The sequence below is a fragment of the Octodon degus genome, unplaced genomic scaffold (assembly GCF_000260255.1).
Source record: "Octodon degus isolate 3935 unplaced genomic scaffold, OctDeg1.0 scaffold00302, whole genome shotgun sequence".
NCBI classification, from domain to species: domain Eukaryota; kingdom Metazoa; phylum Chordata; class Mammalia; order Rodentia; family Octodontidae; genus Octodon; species Octodon degus.
In genome coordinates, this window is record NW_004524878.1 from 1,498,890 (window position 1) to 1,522,603 (window position 23,714).

General features: G+C 43.4%; 1 protein-coding gene and 1 pseudogene across 1 annotated transcript in view; one reads left to right on the forward strand and one right to left on the reverse strand.

Annotated features, from left to right (window-relative positions):
- Window positions 1–23,714, reverse strand: part of St5 (suppression of tumorigenicity 5) — a 179,446-nt gene that overhangs the window by 130,762 nt on the left and 24,970 nt on the right. The window lies entirely within an intron of this gene.
- On the forward strand, window positions 23,374–23,472 carry LOC111814378 (annotated as a pseudogene).

Sequence of the window (23,714 nt, forward strand, 5' to 3'; positions counted from 1 at the left end):
GGACTGAAGAGAAGCCAAGGCCACAAGTAATATTCCCACATGCGTTTCAGATCTGGGTCCTAGAGGGAGTTGTGCTTTAAATTAAGCCCCAAAGAGGCAAGGTACCCATAAGGTGGGCTCTGTCCTCTGCCAGGACACAGGCGCTTTGACAGGCCAAGAGAGGTCCGGCAGCTGCGAAGAAGCTTCCCACTCCTGAGGCAGCACTCAACAGTGGCTTCTGGCTGGCCAGCCCTCTGGCCCCGGACCTCTGCCCCGAACACCCCATACCAAGACCTTCCTACAGGCAAGAAGGTGTCCTTGGCCATCACTCCCAAGGTACTTAGCAATGCAGGCACTACCAAGCGTGCCCGCCCGCACCCACCTCCCCTCTGCTTCTTGCCTCTAGTCTCTCCAACAGGTCTCTGCAAAGATTCCCAACCTTTCGGCCTTCTCTGGTCCCCCTCCAGATTTACTACCTTTTCCTGTTTATTAGAAGGGCTCGTCCCACTCATCTAAACACACACTCGTGCACACACAAACACACCCTTGCCCAGAACCCTCCCCCACCCAGGACCATCTTCTTCCCAGTGAGTCTGTGCTTTTAATACTCTCTTGGGCTCCTTCTGCTTTACAGGAGCTGATACTGCTGCCCTTGGAAAGATTTTAAGACAAATAAAGCCCCTGCCTTTAGGGCTAGGGGATGCCTGCAAAAGCTGTTCAGCGTGCCAACACAGCCAGACTGGGGAGACTCCAGCCAGGAGACGGATCCTCGCTCTGCCTCTAAGCTCCTTCCTAATAAAAGGCATCTGCTACACCCATCTCCAGTGCCAAAGGAAGACCACAGGAAACTGAGTGTGGATCTTTCCCTTCACCCCCTCCCTGCCTTCAAAGGGACAGCAAGTCTGGGTGGGAAGCTGCAAAAGTTTTCAAAAGAATCTCTATGCCACACTCAGTGACATGTTAGCTCCTGGCTCCAGAAGGGCAAGAAAAGGCAGTTCCACCTTCAAGCCGTTGGTGACCTCCAGCAGCTGGTCTCCAGGGAACTTCTTCAGCATTTTACATCACACAGCCATGAAGCAACCACACCCACACAGCCCCCAAGGCAGAAAGTTGGGCAGAAAGGAATGCAGACAGCTTCCCAGAAGTGCCCTGCTGAGAAGGAAACCAAAAGCTTACCCTCAGCTTCCTGGGCCCAGGAGGGGAGGCACTGCGCTCTCAGAACAAGCACTTTGGGAACTCAGACACTGTCAAAGTCTCCATATCTCAGAGGCCAAAGAAAAAGAAAAAGACAGTGAGAGGAAGATTTCCAGGCAGAAGGGGCTTGAGGGGCCCCCAACACCTTTGGGCACACAGTGGCAAACTGTAATGCGAGCAAGGATCTTAGAAGGCCCTAAGCTGTCCCATCACAGAGAAGCCCAAGCAGTGCTGACAATGGAGACATCTGGTGCTCCTGGTATAAGCTTTGGCCTCACCTGCCTTCCATGCAACACGCTTCATTTCGTAACATGCTTTGGAGGAGGCGGTGCAACCAGTGAGGGAGCCCAACATCTAACAGGAAAGCAAAGCTGGTGAGCAGATGGGCCTCGCTGGCTCCAACACAGTGCTGCACTGCGCTGCTCTGGTCTCTCTACCAAGCTCCAGAGGTCATGAAGCTTTTTCCTATCCTGCTGTTGGCTTCCCAAGAAGCCCCACCACAGTTCCTAGAAGCCTCCCCAGTCGAGGCTGAGCACAGAGAAGATCTTTCCTAAGGTTGTCATTTACCAATCTGTCAGCCAAAGTGTTGCTTTGTGAGGCTCTCTGCTGGGATAAGTACAGGGCAAAGGAGCAGAACACAAGAAGTCCTGAGAAATGCCCTCCTCTGATACACAGTTTCTGCATCGAGCCACCACATGAAAATAGTAAAATAATCTTAATTTTAAAGTAATTTAACCAGGAGTACTGGCACATGCCTGTAATCCCAGCTACTCAGGATTATGAATTTGCAGCAATTCAACAAGCCCTTGTCTCAAAATAAAATACACATCACAAAGAGCTGTGCTATGCACAAGGTCCAATCCTCAGTAGTAACAAAAGAAAAAAGACTGAAATCACAGACTCTTTCCCTTTTCAAGAAAAGAGCAATTCCTAAAGCAAATTCCCTAAAACCCAGACCATGTGTCCCCTTCCCACCTCATGTCCAAACCCCCACTCACAAGCCTTCGTCAGACGTGAGCACTAACATAAAACACATACACATGTCTGTGCACTCCTCACAGCTTTGTTCCCACAGCCAAGGGTGCGAGACGCCATCCAAGTTCAGGTCCCTCTGGGGACAGCAGAGGCACAGAATTAGACAAGGCTTTTCCCAGGCAGAGGCCTTGGCTGCCGACAAGACTGTGGGTGGCTTCAGACACCCGCACATGCAGGAAGAAGGCTAAGCACCTGGAATCTTCCCTTCCTCCACAGCCCCAGTAAACTAGCTGACATCATCTCTCTGGTAGCCACACAGCTATCTCCCAGCCCCTGGGATTTCGCCTATCCTCACCTCAATGTTACACAATAAGGGGCTGCAGCTGGTTACTCAGCACCCCACAACCTGGTGCCAGTGAGGCAAAGGTGGAAGGCTTGTTACTTATAACAACCTTTACTTTCATCCTGCCCCGTGGCCACAGATTTTAGTCTCAAGCCTGGTTCAAAAAGCATGTTGCTTTTCTTTTCAAAGACCAGTGGTGAGCTCAAAAAAAGTACCCATGGACACCATACAATGAAGGACAAGGAAAGATAAAATCAGTTTTGGCCATACTTCTTTGGAACAACATGACACACACTGATTCCCAGACAAGAACATCTGAATAAAATTTCTCACCCTGGAAATTTTTGGTCACCTGGAACTTAGTATAGTTTGGAATTTTATTCCAAGTCATTCCATTTTCCGGAAGTGTTCGTTCAGCAAGGAGATGCTGTAGGTTGCGTACAGGGCCCGGTGTCATTTTCAGTTTGTATACATTAGTAGCACATGTATTCCACAAGAAATGTACACAGATTCAAAGTAGAAGCTTTCTACGTAGGGTGTGATGTAATATAAAAAAAAAACCTTTTATTTCTTACTCAAAGTGGGAGAGAATAATAATTCCATTAACTTTGCTAACCAGCATGTTTAAAGAATGTAGTTCCATCAAAATTAGGTTATAGTTTTCAAAGTAAAGGTAACCTCATCAGGCTTTGAACGGAAGTATTTCCTGAAGCGACACAATGAGGAAAAAAAAAATGAGCTTAAGAAAGTCAAGCATGGCACTTCCAGCCTAGACAGTCAGGCTCGAAGGAAGGCCCAAGCTACCCTGACTCTGGACATCTTTCGCAAGTTCTTTTCTTCCTCTGTGTAACTGAGGTAGACTGAGGCCTCTCAGCAGCAGCGGTCTGAGGAGGAACACACCACCGAGTATGCCTTACTGGTCAGTCACTTTCACAAAATAAAACCATTTTCCAAAACACAGTATTAGACATGATAGTTGAATGCCCTGATAAGTTCATTACTGAATAACACCTGAAATATGATTTATAGATAATAAAGGTGAAAGATAATACCACCTGCAAATACTAGCAATAAAATAAAATGTACAAGGATTGAAATTAAATATTTATATATCTCAAATTATAGCCCTAGGAAAAGGACAGATGAACTAAAAGATGAATATCTTTTGTAGGGAATTTTTAAAGCTATTCTCAGGGGCCACGTTGATGCCACTAATTCCTCGCACCACGGAATGTCATTCCCTAATGTCTGACTTTGTGAAATGTTCTTGGTGTCATGCTCATCGGTTATGATTAGAGCTTTCTGATACCGAATCAAAGAGGAATGGTGGGAAGGAGAGTGTTTCCTGAAGTGACTAAGCAAAACAGGTAGGACAGAAAGGAAAGGGAACATCAGCCTTAAAGAGGATAGAAGTAGGATTTTAAAAATACTGACCCCAATTGTGAGAGATGGAGAAGCCACACTTGGGACACACCTGACATCATGTGACAGATGTTAGTTGGGCCATCTGACTAGAACAACTTGGATTAAGACCAAATGGGATGGGAAAAGTACCAAAGGCCAGGCACAAGATCACAACTGTTAGCAAACCCCAAATCAAACCACCATTTCAACCGAATGTTGCTGGCATTCACCATAAGCATGCCGACAGAGGCCACAGCCATGCTTAGAGCCTGTTTTCTTGGGGCTGGCTGGATGGCAGTGCCTATCTGTCTAAGGTAAATAAACTACCCTGGACTTCTAAAGACCTAGTCCCAATAAAGCAGAAGGCCCCCTCACTGGTGGTATAGGATAAGGATAGTGTCAGAGTTTATAGAATATAAAAATATGGGATAAGATGACTATCAGAGACTTTAAAAAAGAGAGAGAGATTAAAGAATAGTACAAAAGGCCTACTTCAAAGTATACAAAGTTAACTCTTCTCTCTAGAACTATTATCCCATGTTCCCTGGCTTTCTCTAGCAAGTTTTAGCAGCCGGGGAACCTTCTAGCACTGAGCACAGCAGCGCTGATCACATGCCTTAATCACTAATCTCACAGACAGGTATCCCCCTGCTCCTATTCTGGACGATTTCTGCTGACTGTAGCTAACAAAGAATACAGGGTAGCAAGAGACAGTGGAGGCCATCTTTGTCCATCTCATTCTGCACTAGAGGAAAACAGTGCAAATCTTTAACTGGGAAGACAAAAGGCATAAACTTGGTATATTGGTCAGCTTTCCAGAGCTGTGAGAAAATACGTGATAAAAACAACTTCAAAAATGAAAGGCTTATTTTGGCCCACAGTGTTACAGGGTTTGGGCCATGGTTAGCAGCTCCATCACTTACATGCTGTGGTAGGGCAGAAACCCCTGGAAGAAGGGCTTAAGGGAACAAAGCCATTTACTTATATGGCAACCAGGAAGTGACAGCCAGAGATAGGGACTGGGGATAAGATAATGACCTCAAGGCCTCATGACCCACTCCCTTCAGCTAGCCCCCACCTCTTACATCCTCAACATTTCTTTCCTTTTTTTTTTTTTCTCCCTTTAAATAGGGTAGGGTCTACAGGGTGTTTAGAATCTCACTACTAGATTGGACTCTTAGTGATCTGCCTGTTTGCAGTCTCCCAAGAGCTGAGATTACAAGCATGACACCACGCCCAGCCTCAATCACTGTCTCAGTGTGCCACCCGGGCGGGGCCGGCATGGCAGGCCCGGGGATTGAACCCCCAGGCCCTGCACCTGCTTGCTTGCACTTTAATCCACTGAGCTATTTGGCAGGCCCCAACATCTCTCAATAATGCTGTTAAATTATAAACCCATCAATGGATTAACCCAATGACAAAGTTAAGCCCCTTCTGATCCAATCAGTACATAAGTCCCATATCTCTGAACATAAGCACCTTTGAGGAGATATCTTACATCTAAACCATAACACAAGGTGAGATATGATTAAGTCCCAGAGTCATTTCAGAAAGGAACAGGGAAAAGCAGCACAGCTCTCCTTTCTGAATAGTATACACTGTGAAGGAGAGCTGCACTTTAACTAGGAGTTTAACCATTTGTTTCTTCAAAAACTCCTTAGCGTTCTTGAGGGACATCCCTCAATTCTTTTTCTACTTTTATCCCTAGGTTTTAGTGAAGGGTTTCCCAAATAATCTTTCTTTGCTGAAACTAAATCACACCTCCTCCAAGCCAAAAGAATTAGAACATGACCAAGAACAGAAGAAGCTATCTAGACATGGAGAAAGTGGACATGTTAGAAAACAATTTAAGTTTTTGGAAGCTACAACTTCCAAGGACCATACTCCACACACACACACACACACATGGTGGGGGAAATCAAAGCCAGGTGAAGGAAGATCTGGGCCAAGTTTCAAATTTTCCGGAGTTGGTGAAGGAGGTAAAAGGTGGGAGGAAGAATTCTGGAACTGAACCTGCAGGATAACAAGCCTCCCACATCCCAACGGTGACAGCTCACAGGTATGTAACCACAGCAACTCCAGGGTTAGGTAGCAAGATGGCGATCTCCTGAAGTGATCCTTGTCAGAGAACATCATTTTATCACATTTTATACTTTTTCAAAGTGACTATATCTATTAATTTTATTGTTACACAGAGAAAGGGGCCATTTGAACTCCTTTCTGGTTCTACTGAGGAAGAACCAAGCCCTGGTAATGGTCCTCTGGCTCTGGCCTATACTCTCTCTTTGATCCCTAGGCCTGCTCTTTGGTTTCCCGTCTCACACTCATAAAGTCTTGCCTTCTTTATCATGAAAAGGAAATTGGGACATAAAAATGTGTGTTGCACAAGATCCCACCACAAATTAGTAGCACAGCAGGGATTAGAATCCAATTCTCCGAACTCCGGTCCAGTACTCTGTCCAACTGACCACAATACCTCTGTTATTGGAGAAACATCTGCCCTAAAGCACCAAGACCAAGAAGCAAAACAGTTTATCTGCATGTCTTTTTAAGCAAAACAACACAGCCTGAATATTTGGCAGAGAGTAACTAAATATTTCCTCTGTGACCTTTGCCAGAAGGGAAGACTGTGGGAGAGGGGTAGGCAAAGCAACAGGGAAAGGGACGAGAAGGCCACTGCAAAGCCCGCAGATGGGAGATAAAAAAGGGAAGAGGCAATCTTAAACTGAGGACAAGCTGGAGAAAGAAGTCAGAGCTTTTAAAAAGTAGCTGAGATTTAAAAATAGGATTCTAGATCTAAATGTGAATGTGAATGAACAGGGAAAATGTTTAGAAGAAAATTTAGGAGGGCTATCATCATAACCTCTGGGTAGACAAGGAATTCTTAAGGAGAAAACAACCCCCAAAAAAGCCAACAGAAGAGCCAGCCTGATAGTTCAGCGAACTGACGCACCTACTTAGGCAGAGTGCAGTGGCTGAGCCTGGCGTGCCAGGCTGGCCCTGCCCCCAGAGCGTGCTGAAAGGGTGACTGAGACTGGGTGTGGTGGCCCCAGCACTTGGGAGGCTGAAAACAGGAGGATCACTACGAGACTTACCTACGTAGTGAGACCCTGTAGACCCTGTCCTAAATATAGGGGGGAAAAAAAGCTAACAGAGGGGGAGACTTGATTTAAAATATAGAATTTCAATTTCAGGGCCGTGTGGAAGTAAAAATGATTTTCAGGCCTGAAACGCAGATCACCCTTGGAGCAATGTAAGTAAGAAACAAAGATTACCATTTATATCAAGGTCTGAACTAAAATTCAACTTAATAAGTAAAGCCCAAAGACCAAGGCTTCATTTTTTTGTTTGCTTGTTTGTTTGTTTTGCAGTACTGGGGATTAAACTCAGGACCTTATGCTTGCCAGGCAGGCACTTAAGCCGCTGAGCTATATCCCCAGCCCCAAGGCTTTTCTTTTCTTTTCTTTTTGGCGGAACTGGGGATTGAACTCAGGCCCTTGCACTTGCCAGGGAAGCACTTATTCCACTAAGCCATCTCCCCGGCCCTCAAAATGTAAAAAAATAAATAAATTGAAGGGCTGGGGATACAGCTCACACAAGTCCTGGCGGGGTACCCTCAAAGAGCAAACAGGATACCTCCTTGGTATCAGAACTGTGTCAGAGGCTAACAAAAGAACAAAGAGGTCGGAGATAGGCCTTCTCTCAGTGCTCCTAGGAGCAAAGGATGTCCCAGCCCCTGCTGTGAGTCACAGCTAGGAAGCACAGAATGAAGTCAGCTTCAGGGAGATAGCTCTGCACATGTGTGCTCTAGGTGAGCAGGCTCACCCTGGATGACTCCACTCATGGCCATCCCCAGTAGTTGTAACTACAGACTGAGGGAAAGACAAGTAAAGACCTAGAGGTCTTACTCTCCAAGGACTTAAATTCTACCTGAGGGCCAGGACACAGCCTCCAAAGAACTAGGGATACTGCATGGACACCATCTCAACAAGCAAGCTAGACTCAGGCTGGGAAGATTCCTCTTTTTCTTAGGGAACAGTACTGACAGCTACAGCAGCGACACAGCAACAGGCAGATGAGAGTCTAACAGTCATAGCACCCAGTGGACAGAGGTTTTAGGAAGCAGATGAACCGCTCCTGATCAAAGAGCAAAGTCTGAATGACAAGGGTTTAAGTTAAAGTTTTGAAGTTTTTTTTTGTTTTGATTTGAGTGTTGTTTTTGTTGCTGTTGTTGTTTTAAGGCACCTCTTCCCCAGCTGGAAAAATTGGGAAAGTGGACAAAAGGAAGGAGTGATTTGCATCAAAGCGGGACATTCCCCACCCACCGAAGCCCTCGTTATTTCAGAGGAAAGGGAACTAAACAAATGAAAATAGGCCAGGGAAGCTAGAGCCCTTCTGCAGAGAGGCCAGCACACACACTTACCGCAGCAGACTCCCTGGAAACGCGGAAGATAGGTGTTGCCTGGGACAAAGGGGATGGTCTGGGAGAGCTGAGGAACCCCAAGATGCTCTCGGGCTGGGCTCTTTTTTGTGTTTCCAAACATTCACAGCATTCACCAAAACTCCAGAGCACTGAGTCCAAGTGGAAGGTGGAGCTAAGATTTTGCTGCCTAGACAAAAAGGCAGTATGTATAATATCCTCACATGATAGGCCCAGAAAAACATAACCAGGGCCGCCAGGATAGCTCAACGGACTAAGCACCTGCTTGAGCAAGTGCAGGGAATGGGGTGAGGTTTAATCGCAGCACCACATGCTGCACCAGCCCAGCCCCCAGGGCATACTGTGCCCCGAGTCTGGGTGTGGTGGTGCACGCTTGTAATCCCAGCACTGGGGAGGCTAAAAACAGAAGGATCACTGAGTCCAAGCTGCATAGTGACACCCTGTACCAAATACATTAAAAATAATAATAATAATAATAATAATAATAATAATAACAATAACCAGGCAGAACAGGACCATCTTTATATATGACCACCTAGACCAGTGTTCCGCTGTCTCCCCACACCCTGGCCTTAGCTCCAATGCAATAAACAGCTGCCTGAGAAAACAATGGGCCTTTGTCTGTTACTTCTGTGAATTACCTTGGAGAACCAAACAGGATAATTCCTTTGCAAGAGCAATTGTCCTAAATATGGTTTGGGCCATGTTGAAAGCTTTTACCATTTACAGCACCCCTCTCAAATAAATTCCTGCCTATTCCATACTAAGCAGAAGGGTCCTTGTCCTCAACCCACATATGAAACAAGGGACAGCAGTCCCTTCTTAGAACCTGCACTACTTAGAATCCAGGACTACTGCTTGTGCTTTCTTCCTGGCTGAACACAAAACCAACGGCCTGAAAGTGCTCTCACTCCCTTTCTCGCCTTTCATAGAAGATATCATTCACTGAAATTCTTCATTAACATATCTATCCAAGTAGAGTCAACAGAAACTGATTTAAAAAAAAAATCAGAAAATATAGCTGGATGTCAAGCTTCTGCTAAAAACTGCAATATCAATGAAAATTTAGGCACTGACAAACATAATTGAGAAATTGATGCTACAATTTTACCGGATTCAAAATATTTTAAATATTTTGAGTGTGGAGGACTCCTGGTATCTTTCCCCTCTGTTCCTCCATTTAGCCAGCATTCTTCCTTTCCCCATGACTCTAGATAAAGGGCACTAGATTTTAGAACAGTTAGCTACCATGAGTTACACTACCATGTAGTTCCCTAATTCAATCCAGAATATCCCCTTTCATGAATTTAGTATGAGGGAACATCACAAAGGAGTGGGAAAGGTTTGAGAGTCAAATGAATCCTTCAATTTCAGATCTTGGGCAAGTTACTGGATCTCTTAAAGGCAGGATTTCTCCTGTTTGAGACTATTTATGAGAGTTATGGAAGTTACATATCAAGTCTTGAATAGGTCTCCTAGGCTAACTCAGTTCTTTCTTGACAACATTTTCTCCTATCTCCAAAAGCTAATTTTTTGTTTTGTTTTGTTCTGTTTTGTTTTGTTTTGTTTCATTTTATGTATGTATTTCTTACAGGGTCTCATTATACAGCTTGGACTCATAGTGATCCTCCTGTTTTCAGTATTCCCAGATCTGCTATTACAGTGATAGGCCATCAGGCCCAGACTCGCCATCACACCCAGACTCAGTCAGTGGCTCAGCGCGCCCCAGGGGCAGGGCCCACGAGCATGCTGGACCAGGGATCGAACCCTGGTCCTTGCACTTAGTCTACTGAGCTATCTCGCTGGCCTCAAAAGCTAAGTTTTTTGAAGATTTGGGTTTTTTTTGTTTTGTTTTGTTTTGGTTTTTTTTTAATAGAGCTAGAAATAATGACACCAAATACAACATCTTCCCCCAAGAAATCCAAGTGGTGCAAGCATTCTTTACCTTGCCTTGCTGGTCACATTCCCATGGTTGCCCTCAGCTCCCTCTGGGCTCTCATAAGAAAGAGCTAGGTATCTATTTAATAGCATGAGTTTCTCCCTCTCAAGAGCCTGGAAGAATGAATTATTAGGTGGCTCTGGGTTCTCTAAAGGCAAGGCTCTCAGCGTCATCCTGGAAAATATGAAAATGTGGAAAAAGTGCTCATGTAAGCACCTCGTGTTTCTGTGTGGTACAGAATCAACTGTTTGATGGTTTCTTTCTGGACTCTGTTCAATCTACTCTACATAAACGCTGCATCACATCTTCATCATTGTGCTCAACAAATGCTCCAAATAGCACCCTCTCCATGAAAGCAAGGTAGTTCAAATACGTGACAAGCCAGAATAATAACCATATACACTACCTTTTCTGGAACATAGAAAGCCTATACAACAGGCTTCTTTACAATAAAGGCGATTTTGTAAATGCATATATTAAGTTTGATTTAATGTTTAGAACTCATACAAGTTTCTTATTGTAACATTACAGATTGGGACAAAAATCCTTTACTGGTCGAAGGATCCCAGCTTCAACTCCAAAACTGTAGTGAAAAATGACAAAATGAGGGCTGGCCAAATAGCTCAGCGGATTAAAGCAACTGCTTAGGCAGACACAGAAGCGGGGGTTTGATCCCCTGCATGCCATGTGGGCCCCGCCCCCGGGCACACTGCAATGGCAATTGAGATGGTGTGGTGGCACACATCTGTAATCCCAGCTCTCGGGAGGCTGGACACAGGATCACTACTAAGAGTTTAATCTAGTAGACCCTGTAAACCCTAAAATTAAAAAAAAAAAAAAAGTGTTTTCTATAGGATGATCTCAGTCAGTGTATCTGTAAAGGAGCAGACTCCCACAGGGGCTTACTTTCCTCTCTTAGCTGAAAGGAAGAATCTTTACATTTGTAAGACTGTCTAGATGATTATTAATATGGAAAACAGCCACTGAGAAGGAAGCAGCCTTAATGGATTGCTGTTACTTTCTCACGCTCAGTTCTTGGCAAGAGCTCCCTCCACAGACCTCCAGGCCTCCCCCTCCCAGGCCATGAAAAGACATGGCCAGGCTGGCTGCAAATGGCCATCCTGCTCATGCCATTGCTGCCATTTTCCCCAAAGCTTCTGTGTCCTTCTGTGTTTTTTATCATTATTTTTTTTTTAAGGTATTTGGTACAGGGAGGGTCTCACTACACAGCTCAGACTCGTAGTGATCCTTCTGTTTTTAGCCTTCCCAGCGCCGGGATTACAGGTGTACGCCACTGTGACTTGATGACTGTACCAGCTCAGCACACCCGGGAACAGGACCAGCAGGACATGAGAGACCAGGATACAAACCCTGAGACCAAGGATCAGGGATTGAACCCCGTTCCCTGAGCTTGCCTAAGCAGGCACTTAGTTCACTAAGCTATCTCACCAGCCCCTGTGTCCTTTATACCTCCAGAGTTTTTATAGATACCACTCCCAGGCTGGCCAGATAGCTCAGCAGATTAAAGTGCTTGCTTAGGCAGACACAGGGAACAGGGTTCGATCCCTGGCTCCACAAGCCATGCCAGCCCCACCTCCAGGGAATGCTGAGACAGCGACTGAGACTGGGTGGTGGTGGTGTGCACCTGTAATCCCAGCGCTTGAGAGGCTGAAAATAGGAGGATCACTACAAGTCCAATCTGTGTAGTGAGACCCTGTAGACCCTGTACTAAAAATACATTTTTAATAATAATAATAATAATAATAATAATAATAATAATGACACTACTCCCTCTTTCAGGAATGCCTTTCTACCTCTGTTTCACTTTAGCCAGCTCCTTCAAGAGTTCTTCAAGACTCAGCTCCCAAAACTCCTCTTCTGGTGGCTTTGCCTGATTCTGGGAGTTCCCTTGCAACCTTTTCCTTAATATCTTTGGCTTTCCTCTAGTCAAGCACTGGTATACTCTACTGCAAATGTTTATCATATGTAGCTTAAAAACAGTTTTTGAAATGTATTACCCTCCATATAAAAAAGTTAATGTTTAAATTTTTGCGTCATAAACAGCAGTAGAGATACAGCTTCTGAATTTTTTTTTTCCCCCAGAACCGGGGATTGAACTCAGGCCCTTGCGCTTGCCAGGGAAGCGCTTATTCCACTGAGCCATCTCCCCAGCCCCAGCCTCTGACATATTATAAATGCCAGCATTTGGACTAGGGATGTCTCCCTGTCAGTGCACATGCTTAGCATGCACAAGGCTCTAGGTTCAATTCCCAGTGGGAAAAGAAAATGTACAGAGAAATGAAAAGGCAAAAACATTGACATGTTATAAATATTTACATTGCAACAACATTGCACTCTCAAATGAATCCAATTGATCAAATATAATCTAAATGTCAAGGGCTGGCCAAATAGCTCAGCAGATTAAAACGCCTACAAGCAGGCACAGGGGCCTGGGTTCCATCCTGGGCCTGCTGTGCAGGCCTTGCCCCTGAGGCATGCTGAGACAACAACTGAGACTGGGCATGGTGGCGCCTGTAATCCCAGCACCTGGGAGGCTGTAAATAGGAGAATCACTACAAGTCCAAATCCAATCTCAGTACACCCAGGGGATAGGGCCAGCATGATAGGGCAGGGATAGAAACCCCCTACCTGAGTCTGACTAAGTAGGCGCTTTAATCCAATGAACTATCTGACTGGTTTTTTTTTTTTTTTTTTACTATTTTTTATTCTCTTAAAAAAAATTTTAAAAAGCAAATACCAACAACATTCTTCTGAGAACTAGAAAAAAAAAAAAAAATCCTAAAACTCCTATGAAATCAGAAAAGCCCCAGAATTGCCTAAGCCAGCCTGAGCAAAAAAAGAAAGGCTAGAGGTGTCACAAAACTCAATCTGAAGTAATACTATAAAGTTCTAGGAACAAAAACATAGTAGTGAAACAAAAGCAGATCTGTAGACCAATGGACAAGAACAGAGAAACAGAAACAACCCCATGCCAACCGTCTGATTTTCAACAAAGAAGCAAAAACATACATAATGTGATCAAAAGATATGGCTAATGTTAAAATCCTTCAAAAATCTCCCCCCCCCCCCCATAACTGGGGATTGAACTCAGGCCCTTGTGCTTGCCAGGGAAGCACTTATTTCACTGAGCCATCTCCCCGGCCCCCACCAAAAATCTTATTCCAGTAAAAGATACACTACCTATCCATACTTGGAACACAATTATCCCATCATACTTGCCACTTTCGGGAGCAGTTCTGAAAGTCCTCTTTCACAAGTCTCTGTAGTTTCACTGCAATGGCTAATTTAATGTCCTAAATTAATTCAAAGCAATTCACCTTTCATGGTCATTTTGGAATTACGGAAAAGCCAGAAATCACATGGTTTCAGATCTGCTGAATAAGGCAGATGAGAACACCTTAATGTTTTGTTTTGTTTATTTGTTTAGTACAAGGGCTACAGAGCCTCACTACACAGATTGATAATACTGTTTTCAGCCACCCAAGTGCTGGGATTACAGGTGCGTGCCACCACGCCTAGTCTCAATCACATTCTCAGTGAGCCCGGGTATGTGTGGGGGGGGGTGGGGTACAACAGGGCATGCCATCCCTGTGTTTGCCTAAGTAGGTACTTTAATCCAATGAGCTATCTAGCCAGCCCCACCTTAATGTTTTTATAAACTTGGCTTTCCACTGGACGGCATTCAGTTGCAACATTCACCACTGCTTTCTAACCACCCCTCATAAAGCCACTCATGAAACAGGACTTCCAGAACTGCTTCAGACAGTGGTCAGAACAATGGGGTAAGTGTGTTCAAAGCCAGTGCTCATGTTTTAGTGGGCTGACACATTCACAACAGGGCCATAATTCATGTCTTAAACCACCAGTAGTATATTCATGACTGTCCCCATCAGGCTACTTTTTATTAATTTTATTAGTAATAAGACTGATACAAGTGGTACAAACCACCCAATGGTACAGTCATACATGTATTACTGGTGGCTCAAGCCAGGAGGACATGTTAATGGCAATGCCTCTTTTACTTTAATAAATGTTTTTAAATTTAAAGTCACCATATATTTTGATCACCCCTTGTGTACTGATAAAGACTGCCTCTAACAAATGGTGCTGGAAAACTGGAGATCCACTTGCAGAAAATCAAAATTAGATTCTTAGCTCTCAACCTGTACTAAAATCAAGTCAAAATGGAGCAAATACCCAGATAGAAAAACAGCACCTTCTAAACTACTGGAAGATAACATAGGGGAAATACTAGAAATCATATGTAAAGGCAAAGCCTTCCTGAAAAGAAGTCCAATAGCGCAGGAAATAATATCAAGGATCAACAAATAGGTTTACATTCTATTAAAAATCTCCTACACAAAGGAAACAATGACTAGCTGAGATCGGGCGCACTCAGGGTGGTATGACCATAAATGGAACAATGAATACAGTGAAAAGAAAAATCCACATAGAGGTAGAAAAGTTTGCTATTCTTTTTTTTTTTTTTTTTTGCGGAACCAGGGATTGAACTCAGGCCCTTGCGCTTGCCAGGGAAGCGCTTATTCCACTGAGCCATCACCCCGGCCCCTTTGCTATTCTTTTGACAGAGGACTAAAAATAAAATAAAATGAAATAATTATTTTTAAAAAAGACAGAGAACTAGTCTTTTTTAAAACATTATTTTCCATTTGGTGCAGAGTCTTTGCTACAAAGCTCAGAATTGCAGTGATCCTCCTGTCTCAGCCTCCGCAGCACTGGGATTACAGGCATGCACTACCACACCTGGTTCCTCGGCCAGCACGGCATGTGGTAACCAGCATCGAACTTGGGACCTTGCACTTGTCAGGCAGGTGCTTAGACTGCCAAGCTATCTCCCCAGCCCAAAGGACTAATCTTGAATATATAAAAAGTTAAAAATATTTTCCTCCCAATAAAGGACTCAACTAAAAAAAAAAATGGGCAAACGAACTGAATAGACACTTCCTGAATGAAGATGTAAAAATGCCCAAAAAGCACATGAAGAAATACTCGACATAATTAGGGAATATGTTCCCATTTTCCCATTAAGGAAACTTAAGTCAAAACTACCTTGAGATTCCACTTTACCTCAATCAGAATGGCTATCAAGCACACAAAAAAACAATGGACGCAGGTGACAGCGGGAGTGGAGGAACACTTCCACATTGCTGGTGATGATAGGAACTAGTAAAACCACTATGAAAATCAGTACGGAGACATCTCAAAAAAACTGAAAACAGAAATACAACCTGACCCAACTACATTTATCCAGGGTATATTTTAGAAAAAAAATAAAATAAAATAAAGATATTGTACTACAATGTTACATATATGCTCATGTTTATAGCAGAGCGATTCACAATAGCGAAGCTCTGGAAACAGCTCAGCTACCCACCAGCAGATGAATGGACAAGGAAAATGCAGTATATATACAGCTGGAGGATTATTCCACCATAAGAAGAATGAGATAGTGTTATTTGCAGGAAAATGGAAGACACTTGGCACCACCATGCTAAGTGAAGTAAGTCAAATTCAGAAAGTTAATATCACTTTTCTCTTATATAAGAAACCTAAGGGCCAGGGAGATGACTCAGTGGAATAAGTGCTTCCCTGGCAAGCGCAAGGGCCTGAGTTCAATCCCCAGTTCTGCAAAAAAAAAAAAAAAAAAAAAAAAAAAAAAAAAAAAACAAACCTAAAAAAAAAAAAAAAAAAAAAAAAAAGGTTAAATGATAGGAAACTAGAAGGCAGAGTCTTCAATATAAGGAAATGGGTAGAGGGCAGGGAGGAAAGGGATTTTAAAAAAGCAAGATATATTATATGCATGCACCAGTTCCCTAATGCAAACATGCACTAACAAAAAAGAAAATAAATAGCTATATAATAAGTTAGGGCCGGTGATATAGCTCAGTGGATTAAGCGCTTGCTTAGGTAAGGGGAGGGGCCAGGGTTTGATCCCTGGCACTGCATGCCATGCTGGCCCCGCCTCCAGGTGCACTCAGCCTACAGTGGAGTCCGGGCATGGGGGTGCATGCCTGTAATCCCAGCACTGGGGAAGCAGAAATCAGGAGGATCACTATGAGTCTGAGCTGCATAGTGAGACCCTGCACACACACACACAAAAAAAAAACAACTTAGTTGATACCATCAGGCCAGCAAGATAGCTCAGTGATCTATAGCACCTGCCTGTTAGGTAAGCTTAGACAGGTACAGGGAACTGTGGTTTGGGCCCCAACAACACATACCAAGACAGCCCCGCCCTCAGGGCAGGCTGGGCCCACAAAAAAAAAAAAAAAAGAAGATGAAGGTGTAGGGCCAGCCAGGTAGCTCAGCAGACTAAAGCACAAGGACTAATGTATGACTGGATTCGATCTCCAATTTCCAATGTGCCATGCCAGAGACTGTGATTGAGACTGGATGTGGTGCTGTGTGCCTGTAATCCCAGCGCCTGGGAGGCTGAAAACAGGAGGATCACTAGGAGTCCAATCTGTGTAATGAGACTCTGTAGACCCTGTACTAAATACATACATTTAAAAAAGTTGATACCATCAAAGATTACATGTGAAATTTTATTACATATGCATTAATTTTTATACTTGCAAGCCTCAAGCAACGTAGTCCACATGAATAACTAGATGGAAATGTATCAGTCAATCTTTGAGCTCTATCAGAGAATATGCACGAATTATACAGTGATTTGTCACTGAATACTTTTTAAACACCTACCAATTGACAATTCTCTAAATTTTGTTAAAAGCAAGAATTGCAAACAATCTGACCTAGAGAAGGTTTTACCCACTCTCTTTCAAAATATTTCTAAGTCTTCATTTGTTAAACTGAAGGTTTTCACATAATAGGCAAATAGCAAGACTCAAAAGGACTTAATGACAATGCCTTTGTTTTGTAAAGTAGAAGAAAAATAACAAAGAAACACTTTAGTACAAGTGTATTGTCAGACAGTTGAAGTTTTGGAAAGTGGACACAGGAAGTCAAGGATATGGAAAATGTCTCCAGTCTGAAAAGCACTGGCCTGTGTGTGCCTCCCATCAAACTGGCAGCATTATCAAAATTAAAACTTAATAATGAAAGAGATTTATTTGTAGATAACTACTGTTCAATTTCAAGAGAAAGAATCTGAGAATGATTCAAGTGTGCATCAAGCAGGGTCTGATGAAATAAATTATGGAACATTCAAAATCAAAAAACACACTGAGAAATGAATTGAGTCCCTCCAAAATCACAGCCCACACCTACTGAGCCTTCCACAGAACCCCACATAGCTCACTCCTCACTGCATGTGATGGTTCCAAGGCTCTAGTATGGGAGACTACGGCCACACAACAACAAAGACAAGGAAGTTTCAGAGGACAGGAGCATACAGAGGGTGCTGCTTGGATTACTGTGAACATTTATGGAAATTCAACCTAGAAGACTAGGACTGGAGAAGGGCTAGTGGGGATTTCTGAGCTGAGATAGCAAACAGACAAGACCTAGAAGCAGCCCAAACAGATTATGAGGGAATTCAGTACTCAGGAAGCCGATGACACTGCTGAGGTGGGGAGGGAGAGCTCTCCACCAGGCGCTGGCTGGGAGGACATCACTCTAACCTCAGAACATGGCAAACAGAAGGCAGTGTCATTAGTGCCAAAAATAACACCAAACTCGCGGGGCACCACTAGGCAGAGCACCACTCTGCGAGAAGCTCACAGCGAACACCACTGAAGAGGTAGAGCCTACAGCCAGGAACAAACGAGTCTGGGTAGACACAGCACTTCCCACCTTTGTACTTCAGGATATTCTTAGGGCTGGCCAGAGAGCTCAGCAGACTAAAGCACCAGCTGAGGCAGAGCACAGCAGCAGGGGTTCAATCCCCAGCATGCCTTGCCAGCCCTGCCCCCGGGGTGCACTGAGACAGCTATTGAGACTGGGTGTGGTGGCAGCCCTTGCGAGGCTGAAAACAGGAGAAGCACTATGAGTCCAATCTACTCCAGTCTATGTAGTGAGATCCTATACACTCTGTACTAAATACATTTTTAAAAAAACCTTCAGGATACTCTTCCCAAGTCATTGTCCCTTCCTCCCCATTATGTCAAATTTTGCCAATCCTCCAAACGTTGGCCACCAAGATCTAAGATTATGCACTTTGTTCTCCATGCAGCCTCCTCACACCCTTCTGCCCATTGTTCTCCTACATCTAAACCCCTGACATTCCTTTTTTTTAAAAGTATTTAGGACAGGGTCTACAGGGTCATAGATCGGAGTCATAGTGATTCTACAGGTACCAGCCACCATACCCAGACTCAACCGCCATCTCAGTATACCCCAGGGGCAGGGCCAGCACAGCAGGCTGGGGATGGAACCCAGGCCACTGTGCTCTGCCTAAGCAGGGGCTTTAATGTGCTGAGCTATCCGGCTGGCCCTTGCCATTCTATTTTTATGACACATTACATGGCTTCTGATTTGCTTATGAATCCACTTCTATTTTGTTATTAATTTTTAGCTCTTTATTATAGGTGTCCAGTAATTAAAATCACATCACATGGGGCTGGGGAGAAGACTCAATAGTATAAGCACTTTCCTGACAAGCACAAGGGCCTGAGTTCAATCCCCAGTTCCGCAAAAAAATAAAATAAAATAAAAAATAAAATCACATCACAAAAGAAAAAAAAAGTTTCCATTCCTTAATACTTTATAGTGAGCTAGAAATGAGATCCTGATATATTAAAAAAGATTTTTATTTATTTTTTTTATTTTAGGGAAGGGTCTACAGGGTGTTCAGGGACTCATAGTGATCCACCTGTTTACAGCCTCCCATGAGCTGGGATTACAGGCATGCACCACCACGTCCAGTCTTAATTGCCTTTTCGGGGTGCCCCCAGGGCAGGGCCAGCATGGCAGGCAGGCTAGGGGATTGAACTCTGGGTCTCTGCGTCTGCCTAAGCAGGTGCTTTATTCTGCTGAGCTATTTGGCCAGCCTTGGAGTTCTTATAAATATAATACAAACAAAATAGTCTGAAACTACGAAAGGAAGCTCAAACAACAAAATCAGAAGAATGAATAAATGCCAAACAAGGTATAAGTAGTATACCTTATACCTTGGGGAATAAGGGAAATAAAAAGCTTAACACACTCTCAAGGGGACTGTAGCTCTCCCTGCCAGGCAGCTTGAACCACCACTGCACATGCATGACTGTCCCCTGCATTTTATATTGTTTCTACCACTCCCAGTACAAGCTATGTGATGGAACAGTCACACATGCCACTGACGGTTCAAGGCAGTGGGAACATGTTCAGGTAGAAAAGAAGAACTCACCTGATGCCTGTAATAGAATGCCTTCCTCAGAGTAAATGCTCAGTATTTGTTACCCAATTTACAGAACTGCAGACACTGATGCTCAAAAAGATGAAATAGACTATCGTAATGAAACAGAGACAGTAGCAACAGTAGGTCCAAATAAAAGCAACAAGTAGATAAGTATAGTGAAAATAAGAGGTGGGGCTGGGGAGATGGCTCAGTAGAATAGGCGCTTCCCTGGCAAGTGCAAAGTGCAAGGGCCTGAGTTCAAACCCCAGTTCCAAAAAAAAAAAAAAAAAGAGGTGAAGGTATAGAAAAAGCTACAAAATACAGAAATATACTTTTTGAGACAGAATCTTAACAAGTATTCCAGGCAGACCTTGAACTCACTATGTAGATGAGGTTGACCTTGAACCTGTGGCAGTCCTCCTGCCTCAGTGTTCCTAGTGCTGGGAGTACAGATGGATGCTACTACAGCCAGCTTAGAAACATACTATTAAACGAAAGAAAATAGATTAAAAGGTATACAAGATGTCAACTATAAAAAGAAAGGCAGGGCCAGGGGGTCAGCTCAGTGGCATAAGCCTGCCCGGCATGCATAAGGTCCCGAGTAGAATGTAGCTCAGAGAAGCACCTACAAACAACAGAAGTCTTGCAACAAATGGCCAAACATCTACAATTAAGTTTAACAGGCGCAAACTGTCAAGAAATGATAGGAGAAACAGCACAACGATAAGCAAAAACAACTTAGCATGTCCCAGATCTGGAATCCAGATACTGGAAAATAACAGCTTGGGGAAGTAATCAGGAACCAGGAAGGACCTGACAGGAAAATTAAAACCTGACAAGAAATTGAAGAGACAGAACACAACATGGAGAAAGGAAGAGACAGGGTGCACTTTCCCCTAGCTCCCAGCATGTAGCTTATAGGAAAAGGAGACCAAATCCACAAAGACAAGGTCAAAGCTGAGGAACCCCAGAAGGCTTCAGAAAGAAGTACAGTGATGCAATTACAGAATTCTGCTTCCATGCGAGCCCTTCGACAGCCAAGAGCTGGTGGATATAGTCCAAGTACCCACCATATCTCCTAGAGGAAATGCTTGGTTAGATGCCATTCCAGGGTAGGGCTGATTGTTTGAACCCAGGACTCCGAGCAACCATAGGATGACCTCAACTCAGGGCTCCCAGTGTCACATCCCTTTGTGACTGGGGGAGACAAGCCACAGTTCATTTGGGAGCTGGGGTCAGGCTGGAAAGACACTCCCTGAAGGAATTTAAGCTAAAGAACACGGACCCCGAGTCCGCTGACAGAAGCCAGGCTCAGCCTGAACATTCTGGAGTTGAAAGTCACAGCACCGCTGCCCTTGCCTTAATCCCACTGTCTGCTAGTGACCATGCCCAACACAGGTCTGTGTTCTTTATCCACTAGTGTGAACAGGGACACGTCTTGACTTGAACACTGCTCAAAAATTGTGCAAGAAAACCACACATTCAAAATCACACAGAAATTTCTTTCCTTTTTTCCCCTTTGGTTGTTGTTTTTGTTTTTTGAGTAAGTGCATTGTTTTTTAGTTTTCTTTTACTTTTGCTTTTGCTTTTTATCTCCCTTTCCCTCTTTCTTCTTCACCACTTTGTTGGGACTTGGGGACTTTTCTTTTGTTCTTCTTCCTTGCCTTTTATCTCTTTTTCTTTTCTTTTTTTAAAAAAATTTATGTGTTTTGTACATGGTTTCACTATGCAGCTCAGACTCAGAGAGATCCTCCTGTTTTCAGCCTTTCCAGCGCTGGGATTATAGGTGTGCATCACCACGCATCTCAGTGGCCAGCTCAGTGCACCGAGGACCAGGGCTGGCACAGCATGTGGTGCAGGGAATCCAACCCCAGTCCCTGCACTTGCCTGAGCAGGCACTTAGTCTGCTGAGCTATCTCACTGGCCCCTTATCTCTTTTTTTTACTTTCTGTTCTTTTTTTTCAGTACCAGTGATCAAACTCAGGGCCTTACACTTGTGAGGTAGGAGCTTATGCCACTGAGCTATATCCTCAGCCCTCTTTCCTATTTTCATTTGTTTATTTTGGTGGTACTGGGGGTTGAACTCAAGGCCTTGTACATGCTAGGCAAGCACTGTCCCACTGAGCCCTATCCTCAGCCCTGGCTCATTTTCTTTTATCTTTTCTTTCTTATCAGTTTTTTTTTTTTCTCTTATCTTTACCTAATTCTATAAACATCCTCCTCCTTCCTTTAGACCTTTGGACCATTTCTCTCTACTTCTTCTCATATCATATAGTCTAAGGTTTTAAATTTTTCCTCTTGAATTACCCTATGCCCAAACCTGTATCATCAACAGTATAGCTGTAAAGCAGTGTTAATATTTTGATAGTTAACCCTATAAAATTACTGTTGAATTATTTTGTAGCATTAGCAGAGAACCAGCTCTTGCATTGAGTGCATATTAGCTGTAAGTCAACACTTGGGTTGTCAATGTTCACAGCATAATTGTGGATTTCTTCTCTAGAGTTAAGGATGGTACATAATTGATTCTTATGGCAATAAACCAACACTCAGAATTACCTTTGTGGCATTAGCAATACTAGAGCACATCCCCAGGGAACTGTTGGTCTAGTTATACTACCTCTTACCTTCCCAAATGAACCAAAGTGGTCAGATCTTGGAGCTGAGAAAAAGGACTATTCTTAGCCACCCCCAAAGTATACCACTGAAAAGCAACTGATAAGATCTTTATACTAGTAAAAAAAAAAAAAAAAAAAAAAAGTCCTCCACGATAAGCATCCACAAACCTGAGGTCAAAACCACACAAACAAACAACAGAGGCATGGGGAAGACAGGTCAACAAAATGCCTCTTCAAACCCCAACTCTCCTGAAGGTAAGCCAGGGATCAACAAGGGGCAGAACAGCATAAGCCACATACCTGAATTACTTGAAAGGGTAACATAGGAAGTTAAAAGACAGATCAAAGAGGTACTCAGTGAGATCACAAAAAATATAAACAAACACATAGTGGAAATAATAGACAAAATGATCCAGGAGCTTTCAGAAGACACTAATAAAAAGCTAAGTGATGGTTATGTTTAAGCCATACTATGTTCTTAAAGGTAATTTGCACAAATACTTGTGTTTATGTTTTGTCTGGTATAGAATGAAATTATTTAAGGAGAATTAGTTGAACTTGAAAAAATAAATCAAGATAACTTTTTCTACTCAGATGCTTGATTTTAGAACTTGAATAGATTATGCACCTCTGTACATTTTACTCGGATAAAAACTTATGATAGTTTTATGTGTAAACGTTATTTATTTAGTAAAGACATTAAAGATAATTTTCTGGAAAAAAAAAAGCTAAGTGAGTTAAGCAAAAGGATAGAAAATATGAATGACTAGTTTAGCAAAGAAGAGACTATGAAGAAAAGACTAATCTAAAAGCAATGGAAATAGGTAAAAACTCAGAAAACACAAATAGCATTTTTTAAAAATCTGTTTATAGAAATAATGGCAAAAACATTCCAAATATGGGCAAAGAAAGAAACACTGAGATAAGAAAGACATTTAGGGGCTAGGGAAATAGTCCAGCGGTCTAAGTGCCTGCCTGGCAAGGGCAAGGACCTGAGTTCGACCTCTAGTACTGCATGCCAGGCCAGTACCGGGTTTGGTGGCACACGCCTGTAATCCCAGCACTGAGGAGAATGAGACAGGATCACTGTGAGTCTAAACTGCATAGGGAGACCCTATATCAAATTAAAAAATAAAAATAAGTAAGAAAAACCTTTAGGTGCTCGCTTCAGCAACACATATACTAAAACTGGACCCACACAGAGAAGATGAACATGGCCCCTGTGCAAGGATGACACACAAATGTGTGTCCTTATTTGAAAAGGACATATTGTGAACACTTATTTGAAGTGTTCCTTATTTTTAAAAAACACATTTAGGGGCTGCCACATTTAGCTCAGTGGCATAGCACCTGTCTGGCAAGCACAAGACCATGAGTTGCTTCCTGGTACCAAAAAAAAAAAAAAAGACATACAGAAGTTGTGAACACCAACCCAGCATTGCAAAAACCTCTAAAGGATGAGAGAGAAAGAGAGAGAGAGAGAGAGAGAGAGAGAGAGA